The 11,381-nt window shown below is 42.7% G+C and overlaps 1 long non-coding RNA gene across 1 annotated transcript; it reads left to right on the top strand.

Annotated features, from left to right (window-relative positions):
• The first annotated feature begins 8,553 nt into the window (after window positions 1–8,553).
• LOC138752624 (uncharacterized) lies at window positions 8,554–10,496 on the top strand. Its single transcript, XR_011350778.1, has 2 exons — window positions 8,554–8,997; window positions 10,262–10,496. It is a non-coding gene; the product is annotated as an uncharacterized lncRNA (long non-coding RNA).
• The last annotated feature ends 885 nt before the right edge of the window (window positions 10,497–11,381 follow it).

Raw genomic sequence — 11,381 nt, 5'->3', positions numbered from 1 at the left:
ACGGGGAGATGTGAAGAAGTTCGTTTTTACTTGCAAACCACAGACCTCCCTTCCTGATTGTGGTTAGAAATTCCAAGAAAAGGAAGTAGGAGACCTTTGGAGAAAGGATCCCTCCCAGTCAGTGTGGTGTTTCTAAATGGATCTGCACCTCCTCAGTGCATTCAACCACAGTACGAATGATGTCTGTTTGTCAAAACATTTCAAGTGTGTTTATGATGCTTCTGCTTTGGGTGGCAGGACTGTCTCTTCCTGTTTGGAATTCTACTTTAGTCCAGCATTTAAAGTTGTGGTTTCTAAGAGAGTAGGCTTCCTTTAATAATTATAAAATTAAGGACCAGACTGTTTCATCAGGTTGTTCTTGTACGATCAGTTGACAATAAACTTGACTTGACTTGAATGAGTGATATCCTCAGATGTGTGGTGGGAAGTGTGCTGACCGGCTACATCACCCTGATACCCCTGAGTGTAAAGCCCTGCAAAAGGTAGTGGTCACAGTCCAGGACATCGCAGGCAAAACCCTCCCCACCATCGAGAACATCTACAAGGAACGCTGCCATTGGAGAGCAGCAGCAATCATCAAGGATCCACACCACCCAGAACACGTTCTCTCCTCACTGCTGCCATCAGGAAAGAGGAATAGGTGCCTCTTCACAAGATTCACACCACCAGGTTCAGGAATGGCTGCCTCCTCTCCACGCGCAGAATCCTTGACCCCGGCTGCCTGCCGATCGGAATTCCCGACGACGCAGATATTTATTGCATTCCCGACCTCTCCCATGGCAGGACGTGTATTTTGACCTGCAGACTCTATATTATTTTAATACATTTTTGTTCTTTACTTGTTTTGAGATCATATAACCATATAACTATTTACAGCACAGAAACAGGTCAGTTCAGCCCTACTAGTCCGTGGCGTACATCTTCTCCCACCTAGTCCCACTGACCCGCATTCAGCCCATAACCTTCCACACCTCTCCCGTCCATAAACCTATCCAACCTTTCCTTGAATATTAACATCAATCTTGTATCTACAACCTCTGCCGTAAGTTCATTCCAAACCCCCACCACCCTCTGCGTGAAGAAATTCCCCCCTCATGTTTCCCCTAAACTTTTCCACTTTTACTCTCAATCCACATGCTCTTGTTTGAATTTCCCCCACTCTCAGTGGAAAAAGCCTATCCATATTGACTATCTGTTCCCCTTATAATTTTGAATACCTCCATCAAATCACCCCTCAATCTTCTACGCTCCAGGGAATAAAATCCCAGCCTGTGTTAGGTCTGCTTTGTTCATGAATGAGTGAGACAAACACCAGGCTGAGTCGAAATCAGGGTTCTTTGTTCTTTATTACCGGATTGTAACACTTGCGACTAACCATGTTAGTCGGAGAATGCATTCTGCCGTTATCAGCAAAATGGTGATTTTTTATACCCTTGGATATGTGCTTAGAACATCATCATATCATTACTTGTCCAATGACTAAAACTGTTGCTATCCTTTCCCTGCTAGCTTCCTGCCTCTCAATCCATCAATGTCTCTCTTATCTTGTAAGTACAAGGATGCATTCACATCTTGTTACAGCCCTGTACATTCCCATCTCATGATGTTTTACCTAACACCTGCTCAACCTTTCCCTGTAACTCAAATCCTGAAAGCCCGGCAACATCCTCGTAAACCTCCTCTGCACTCTCTCTATTCTGTTTATATCCTTCCTGTAATTCGATGACCAAAACTGCACACAGTATTCCAAATTTGGCCTCACCAATGCCTTATACAATTTCAACATAACATCCCAACTCCTGTATCATCTGGACCTGCTGCTGATATGGTACTTTGGATTGTAGTTTGAATTTCAATGCCTCAAAAGTAAACAGAGGGAAAAGGAAATAGAGAGAGAGAGAGAGAGAGAGAGAGAGAGAGAGAGAGAGAGAGAGAGAGAGAGAGAGAGAGAGAGAGAGAAGACAAGCAACAAGTTCCTGAAACAACAAAATACTTCATCCCATGGTGCTTATGGGCCATCGCTGCTTGTGGTGTGTGGTATTGAAAGGTCTTGCTTTTAATTTAGACTCACTGGAACTTCCAGTGTCCAAAATTGATGATGTGATTAGGTCCTGCGGTATCATTTCAATGCTCTGCTTGATCCCATCAGAGGGACCTCTGCTGTTTGATTAACAATATGCCACTCTTACACATACCTTTGTGTGATTGAGCAAAGGAAGTTAATATAGATTCATTTATGAGGGGAAATCTATCAGGAGGCAGTCGGCTGTGAGGAAAAAACCTTGCTTTTCACGAACAGTTTCTGCCACCATCACGAGTCTCTCTGATGCTATGATGTATGACTCTGTGACCTGTGATTAAAACAGACTTGATCCAATCCACACAGATTCTTCAAAGGGATTCCTTAAGTCCCCCCCACCACCGATCCACAAAATGCCTGGAGCATTCTGAGGACCATGGAGATCTGGGGAGGGAGAAGTGAGCGGGCATGCGAGAGAGAGGAGGGCATGGGGAAATAAGTGGAGTAATGAGGCTAATGGAATGGTTTTGGGAGCTGGACAGAGACTCAATGAGCTGCACGGCCTCCTTCTATGTTGTCAGGAAATATGGGGAGAAGTGGGCAGACTTCCTGTAAAATTCTAAATGGGCTCTGCACCCAAGACAACAGGTCATGAATAGTTTCATGAAATCAAGGGTGCCCCCAAAAGATCTGCGATATGTGACTGCAGCAGGAGCCAAATCATACAACATCATCCAATGCTTAAGAAGGAGGGAAAAGGCCCTTTAGAATACAAGATTTCACCAAGGAAAACTTGCAAACATTGACGTGTTCTTGACACTTTGACGGATGGACATGAAAAAAAAGAAAATGAGTGTTGGTGGACTATCCAATAGTTGGAGTGCCTTGACAGAATTCAACATATATCCTGATAGCAGAGGTTTCTGGATTAATGCAGCAACAGGAATAATATTTAGAATGATATGGAGTAGACCAGGTAGACAATTTGGTTGACATGGAAGAGTTGGGCCAAAGAATCTGTTTCCATGTCAAATAGCTCTATAACTGTACCTGCTACTGTGTAGTTTAATGTAATCAAATTTAGGAACTGGAGTTCATTGCATATATAAAGTAAAACCTCTGGTATCCAGCACTCATGGGGATTGGGAAATCCAAATAAGTGTATTTTGCGATTGTTTGAGACTCAGGATCAGAAGCAGAATTTTTTTTCATGAACAGTCACAAAATGTGATGTTTTGCAACAGCATCTCAGTGCAAACATTCATGTAACCCATTTGACAAAAATATATATATTTTTAATTAGTGCACAAATGGTAAGGCAGTGTCTTTGGTCATTCAGGAATCTGATGGCAGCAGGGAAGAAGCTGTCTTTGTGCCGCAGAGTCCAGTCTCCTGCATCTTTTCCCTGATAGTAGCAGGGTGAAGAGGGCATGGCCTGGGTGGTGGGAGTCTTTGAGGATAGAGGTTGCTTTTTTAAGACACCGCATCTTGTAAATGCCCTTGATGGAGTGAAGCCTAGTGCCGGTGATGTCGCAGGCTGAGTTAACAACCCTCTTGTCCTGAGATTTGGCGCTTCCATACCAGCCAGAATACTATCCACTGTACACCTGTAGAAGTTTTCAAGAGTCTTCGGTGACATACCAAATCTCCTCAAACACTTCACAAAGTATAGCCACTGGCTATATACAGAGATCATTGTCCATCATTCCTGTTGCTGCGTTAATCCAGAAGCCTCTGCTGTCAGGATATATGTTGAATTCTGTCAAGGCACTCCAACTATTGGATAGTCCACCAACACTCATTTTCTTTATGACTGCATCACCATAGAGGCTCCAGGACAGATCCTCAGAGATGATGACACCCAGAAATTTGAAATTTTTGACCCTCTTCACTACTGAGCCCTTAATGAGAGCTGGGTCTTTTTCCCTTGACTTCATCCTGAAGTCCACAATCATCTCCTTGGTTTTGCTAATGTTGAGTGCAAGGTTGTTGGTGTGACACAACTATCTCCCTCCTTTACACTTCCTCACTGCCGTTTGTGATTCTGCCGACAACTGTGGTGACATCAGCAAACTTGTAGATAGCATTGGAATTGTGCCTGGCCACACAGTCATGGGTGTAAAATGAGTAGAGCAGAGAGCTAAGCACCCTTGGGGTGCATCTTTGTGGGTTATCAGTGAGGAGGAGACATCGTTTCCAATTCATACTGACTGTGGTCTTCCAATAAGAAAGGCAAGGATCCAGTTGCAGAGGGAACTGCTGAGGTCCAGAGTTTGTAGCTTCTTGACCAGGATTGATGGATTAATGGTATTGAAGGCTGAGCTGTAGTCGATGGAGAGCAGCGGTATGCATCAATTGCTGTTTTCGAGGTGATCTAGAGCTGACTCACTCTTCCAATGGCTAATTAATACTCTTGCCTTAAGAATTAACAGTTTAAAAGACAAAAGATAAAAAATACTATCCTGTACTAACACTGAACAAACTTCACTTGCATGAATACATAAACCTTAAAGCATTTTACTTTATTTTCAAATTTCAGATTTCAGATTTAGATTTATTGTAAGAGTACATGACATCACATAAAACCCTGAGATTCTTTTTCCTGTGGGCACAGGAGAATTACCACTAATTGGTAGTGCCAAAAGTAAAATGTACACAGCATAACATGTAAATAAAGAACTGTAAATAAACTGACTGTGCAATACAGGGAGAACAAAAGAAAATCAATAAAGTCCACAAGTGAGTCGTTAAGTAAGCCCCTGATTGAGTTTGTTGTTGAGGAGTCTGATGGTGGAGGGGTGGCAGCTGTTCCTGAACCTGGGGGTGCGAGTCTTGTGGCACCGACACCTCTTTCATGATGGCATCAACGAGAACAGAGCGTGTCCTGGGTGGTGTAGATGATTGTTGCTGCTCTCCAACAGCAGCGTTCCCTGTAGATGTGCGCAATACTGGGGATGGTTTTGCCTGTGATGTCCAGGGCTGTGTCCATTACTTTTTGGAGGGCTTTATGCTCAGAGGTAACAGGTCCTTCTGACCCATGAGCCAGTGCCACCCAAAGGCACCCATTAATTTACAAACCCTAACTCCTGTGCAATTAGAGATACTGATGTGCTTTCTTCACGATGCCATTGTGTGTTGGGTCCAGGAAAGATCCTCCAAAAGAGTGACTCCCAAGATCTTAAATTTGCTCACCCTCTCCACATCTAATCCCCCAATGATCACTGGATTGTATATCTCTGCCTTTCCTTTCCTGAAGTCAACAATCAGCTCCTTGGTTTTGGTGACATTGAGTGTGAGGTTACTGTTGGTGCACCATTCAGCCAAGTTGCCCATCTCCCTCCTGTATGTCAACCCATCCCCCTTTCTTTATGCAACCCTCTACTGTGGTATCATCGGCAAATTTGTAGATGGTGTTGTTGTCATCAGCAGTTGTAGGTGTAAAGTGAGTAGAACAGGAAGCTACATTCTTTGAAAGCATTTAACCATCACTGCATCTGCAGGTTCCTACCCCTCCATGGAGCCGATCAATAGACAGACAATAACATTATAGATAATTAATCCCCTTTCCCTGAAGTTTACATATACAGCTTCTGAGTGCGGTGACGCTTACTAAGCAGGGATAAGGAGACACTCTTCATCCTGGGTGATGTCATTTTATTCAAACACAATTTTATTCAAACTTTATTCAAGCAGATGCTACGAGCTTACCTCCAATAACCTTCCACCTGTATTTAGGTTGCCACCATCAACTAGGTATAGCTTTTTTTAAAATCACAGGTGAAAAGGCATTTTATCCTGTCGCTATCCAACCTTTACTGCCAATGCCCCACTGCAGCACAGGTCTGTCTGACAGCACAAGTATCTTGTTGGTATGCAGTATAAATAATTCATAGTTGGATGCCAGTAGCAGGAAAGCCTTTTCAAAGGCTTTTGAAGTAAGTGGCCTTAGAAATGTCAGCTTCTATGGAGGCCATTTGTGCCCTTTCCCCATTTCTGACACACCTACAGTGCCAGCTTGTGCCTACACCCACAATCACACTTGCTCCAGAACCAATTTGGAACAATTTCTGCTAAAAGCATTAAAAAGAAAGCCTCTGATGTGTTGCTACTTATTGTCCATGACAAGCTGTGTGATGGAACAGAGAGATTTAGTTGTTCAAATTTATTGCTCCCTTAAATAGAAGTAGACCCTTAACTTGCTAATCTACTTCTCCCAGCACATTTGGAGTTCTTAACTATTCAGTAGAATAGTTACAAAAGAATGGACCATCTGATATATCTGCTTATTCACGGAGCTTTAATTCTCAGGAGAAGCTACTTTCCCAATTATAGAAAGGTCTATAAGTGCAGTGCCTGCCCTGTACAAGCCATCACTGAGGTGGCGATAGACCACTTACTTTTTAAAATAATGTATGATGCCACAATTAAAGAACATAATGAATCCACTATCAGTGCTCGGTCTTAAATTTAAATTGAGACATACAGCAAGGTAACAGGTCCTTCTGACCCATGGTGCCACCCAAAGACACCCATTAATTTACAAACCCTGTACATTTTTGAAGAGTGAGAGGAAACTGAGGTACCCAAGAAAACACATGCAGACACAGGGCGAAAGATAGCACTGGTTTCTGTCTAGTTATCCAATGCATGTGAGACTAGAAGTCCAAACCTCGGGCTCTGTGGTGGAAAAACAAGGGCTTAGTGGTTAAAAATTATACTGGGATGGCAGAAGACCTCTTTCCACATGCCATGAAATTGTGTATTAGGTCAATACTGCATATATGCAATTATTTTTATTTCATCAGGATCTCAGTGCAATAACTCAACAATTTCACACAAACAAAAGGCTGAAAAGCTTATAAACCTTCTTCCCACCACCTTCCACAGATTCCAACAAAGAATGAGGACAACTCATTATTTCTTAGAACCGTGGAACATTACACCACAGAAACAGGCCTCTTTGCCCCTTCTGGTCTGTGCCAAATCATTTTTTTTTTTGCCTAGTCCCACTGTCCTCCATACATCTCCCATCCATGTACCTGTCCAAATTCTTCTTAAATGTTAAGATTGAGCCTGCATTTACCACTTCAGCTGGCAGTTTATTCCACACTCCTACCACTCTCAGTGAAGAAGTTTCCCCTCATGTTCTCCCAAAATATCTCCCCTTTCATTCTTAACCCATGTCCTCTGGTTTGTATCTCACCTAAAAAAAGCCTACCTATATTTACTCTGTCGATCCCCCTCATAATTTTAAATACCTCTATCAAATCTCCTCTCATTCTTCTACACTCCAGAGAATTAAGTCCTAACCGGTTTCACCTTTTCCTGTACCTCAGTTCCTGTTGTCCAAGCAACATCCTAGTAAATCTTTTCTGCACTCTTTCTATCTTATTTATATCTTTCCTGTAGTTAGGTGACCAAAACTGCACATAATACTCCAAATCTGGCTTCACCAATGACTTGTACAACTTTAACATAACATCTCACTCTCTTTCTAACCCTATCCACCTGTGATGCTACTTTCAGGGAATTAGGCATCTGTATTCCCAGATCCCTCCATTCTACTGCACTCCTTAGTGCCCTGCCATTTAACCTGTATATCCTTTCTTGGTTTTTCCTTCCAAAATCCAACACCTCACACTTGTCTGCATTAAATTCCATCTGTCATTTTCCAGCCCATTTTTCCAGCTGGTCCAGATCCCTCTACAAGCTTTGAAAACCTTCTTCGCTGTCCGCAATGCCTCCATTCTTAGTGTCATCTGCAAACTTGCTGATCTAATTTAACACATTATTATCCAGATCATTGATGTAGATGACAAACAACAATGGTCCTAATACTGATGCCTGAGGGACTTCACTAATCACAGGCCTCCAGTCTGAGAAGCAATCACCCACCATTACCCTCTGGTTTCTCCCATCCAGCTATCGTTGAATCCAATTCACTACTTCATCAGGAATACCTAGCATCTAAACCTTTCTGACTAACCTCCCATGTGGGTCCTGTCAAAAGCCTTACTAAAGTCCACGTAGACAACATCCACAGCACTTCCTTTGTCAACTTTCCTGGTGTTATGTTTCTGTGTTACTTGGGAGGCTTCTTAAATAACTTAGAGGTGCAAGATTCAGATAACAGATAAGACTTTACTCATTGATGTCTTCCACCATCTCAGGAAACTGTTTGCACACACTCATATGCATATACATTTGCCCCACAGTGGTGCACTACAGTTACTACAGGGAGAAGGGTGTGTGGTTACAAAATAGTTCACATTATCCTGACTATATAAAATCCCTCCTTCTCAAGATAAATAAAACTTAGTGTTCTTTATCACTTTCTTTCCAGTGCAACTTAAGTAACTGAACTTGTACACTAGTTAATTTACATAACTTTTTAAATAGTTCTTATCGATATCACACTGGTGACAGTATGTTGCTTCACCATCTTGTGGATTTAGCTGTGACTGTTGGGCTCTGCGTTGCTGGTCCACGTGTCGGTAATGTAGCTTGTTGTGCTTCAGCTGACAACTGCTGTGTTGATGTTTCGTTATTAGTGGTTGTGGTCTCTTCACTTGGTGTTGCAGGCTTTGCTGCTATTAAAGCTTTCTGCTTTGTCATGTCTTGTGTCAGCCAGATGTAAATTCTGCTCCTCCTCAGCTGATTGCCAGAGTCTGTCTTGACAATGTATGATCTTGGTGTCTCAGCTTCTCTGATGACCTTTGCTGGGATCCACGTTTTCAAAATTGGCTCTTGAATATGCACATGCTGCCCTCTGAAGAGATCTGGCAATGTTTCTGCATGTTTGTTATAATGCTGGTGTCCTTCTTCTTGCGTGTCAGCCCATCTTCTTCTGGATTCCTCCTGTCTTCTGGAAGGTGTATTTTCCTTGGCAGAGTTATTTTATATCTGCCATTTAGAAGTTCTGCTGGGGACTTCACGTCAGCCCTTAAAGGTGTTGCTCGTAATGATAGAAGAGTGAGGTATGGGTCTTCTTTTGTTTTGCAACACTTAACTAGTGTGTATTTCACAGTTTGCATTTGTCTTTCAATGGACCTATGACCTTTGGGGTCGTATGGATGATGTAGTGATGACAAACCCATACTCTGCAGACAGCTTTCTGAATTCTTGTGATGTGAACTGTGTTCATATATATCGTCACGTATTACTTGTTTGGATATTCCTTGTTCAGTAAGGAGCGCTCTCATTTCTGGGGTGATAGTTGACATGTTCAGGTCTTTCACCCTTTTAACGAATGGAAACAAAGTAGTAGCAGGCTACTATTAAATACCATTCTTGATTCTCAGTGAACAAGTCTGCTCCCACTCTGTGTCATGGCCTGGCAAGTACTTCTGTGGAAATCATTTCCTATTTTTGTTGTGTGTTTCTGTTGATCCTTTTGGATATCTTCTTCATCTGGATCTCATAATTGACAGAGATCATTTGCAACTCCTGGCAACTATCCAGACCTAGAATTGCTGGTCAGTCTACATCTCCCACATAGAACATACAGAGGATGGTCTTTCCCATACTGGCAGCCACTGATCTTAGCTCTCCCTGGCTGCTTGATCATGGGTCCACCATAGGCCATTAATGTGATATTTGCTGTTTCCAATGGACCATCTTTTAGATACCCTTTTGTTATGTTCTCTGAGAACATCTGGCAGGAGAATCTGAGTGGAAGGACGTTGCTTTGTGATCCAGTATCCAGCTTCACCTTTAGGTTAAATATCGTAGGCTTGTTCTGAATAATCCTTCCTCAAGTGTTTGATTGATATGATTCCCCATTACATTGTCTGATCTCTTAGAACACCTTCCAATAATTTATCTACTACCGATATCAGGCTCACTGGCCCATAATTTCCAGAGTTATTTTTGGAGCCTTTTTTAAACAACGGAACAACATGAGCTACCCTCCAAACCTCTGGCATCTCAACCATGGCTAAGGACAATTTAAATATTTTTATATTTTAGTATTTAAAAGAATAAGGACCATGAGGTGCATTCCTGCAAGGTTCTTAGTCAGTAGATAAGAGATGCATTAAGCTGTTGGAAGAATGTAAAGTTCAAAGTTCAAATTGATTGTCAGAGTACATACATCAAATGTGAGGTTCTTTTTCCTGCAGGTCAGGTAGAATTTCCACTTACCTGTTGTACAAACTGGAATTAAGGAGAAAATACATATTCAAAAGAAAGAAATGTATACAAACTGCAATATTGAAAAAAAATGTTTTTTTTTACATTTAGATATTCAGCATCATAACAGGTCTTTTCAGCCCACGAGCCCTTGCTGCCCAATTACACCCAATCGGCCTACAACTGCCATACGTTTTGAAGGGTGGGAGGAAACCAGAGTCCCTGGAGGAAACCCAGAAACTCCTTACAGACAATGCCAGATTCGAATTTGGGTCACTGGTGATGTAACAGCGTTGCCCTAAATGCTATCCCTAGTTATTCAGGAATAAATAATGTGCAAAGTAAATGAGTCTCCAATTGAGTTTGTTGTTGAGGAGGGGTAGTGTGGTGGTACACCACCAGCCTACTGCAGGGGGCAATCTCTGTACCTGCAGAAGTGTAAGGGGACAGGACAACACCTGGCCGGCTATCAATCAGTCGGCCTGAATGGATCAAGCCCCACCCGGTCGGTGTCAATCACCCTCTGGATGTAAGCCTGCACCAGCCTCCCGAGGCCTCACTCAGAGTTGCTGCAGCCACAGCCAGCCTGGCTTTGTGGAAGTCTTTGTGGATTCAAGCCTGTTGTACAGTCTTTACCTTTGTGTGTGTCTGATTCTGGCTAACAGTGCACCACAGGTAGCAGCTGTTTCTGTACCTGGTGGTGCCAGTCTTGTGACAGACTAGACCTCTTACCTGATGGCAGCTGTAAGAACAGAGCATGTGCTGGGTGGTGCGGATCCCTGATGATTGCTGCTGCTCTCCGACGGCAGCGTTCTCAATAGTGGGGAGGGTTTTGCCTGTGATGTCCTGGGCTGTGTCCACTACCTTTAGGCGGGCTTTACACTCAGGTGTATCGGTATCCCCATACCAGGCCATGATGCAGCCAGTCCTTGCCCTTTCCACCACCCCTCTGGAGAAATGCACTGACTTAATGCACTGATTTTCACCAGTTTTGGTAGTTTTTTTTCATTTTGCACGCTTTACAAATTACGTGCAAAGCCCTACAACCCAACAAAAGGGTTTTATGTTTACCTCAGTTTTATATTCATTTATCACTTCTCAAGAAAGTTTCCATTTCATTAGAGCAGAAGGTCCAAACTCAAATCTGCATGTGGCAGTTTCTAATTTTATGCACTGGAAAGGAAATACTTCTGGAGAACAGGAGGAAATTATAATCTAAATCAATTTGGGA

This window comes from Narcine bancroftii, chromosome 2 (assembly GCF_036971445.1).
Source record: "Narcine bancroftii isolate sNarBan1 chromosome 2, sNarBan1.hap1, whole genome shotgun sequence".
In the NCBI taxonomy this organism is placed as follows: Eukaryota; Metazoa; Chordata; class Chondrichthyes; order Torpediniformes; family Narcinidae; genus Narcine; species Narcine bancroftii.
Note: the sequence above shows the minus strand (reverse complement) of the source record. Positions and strands in the feature narration are given on the sequence as shown.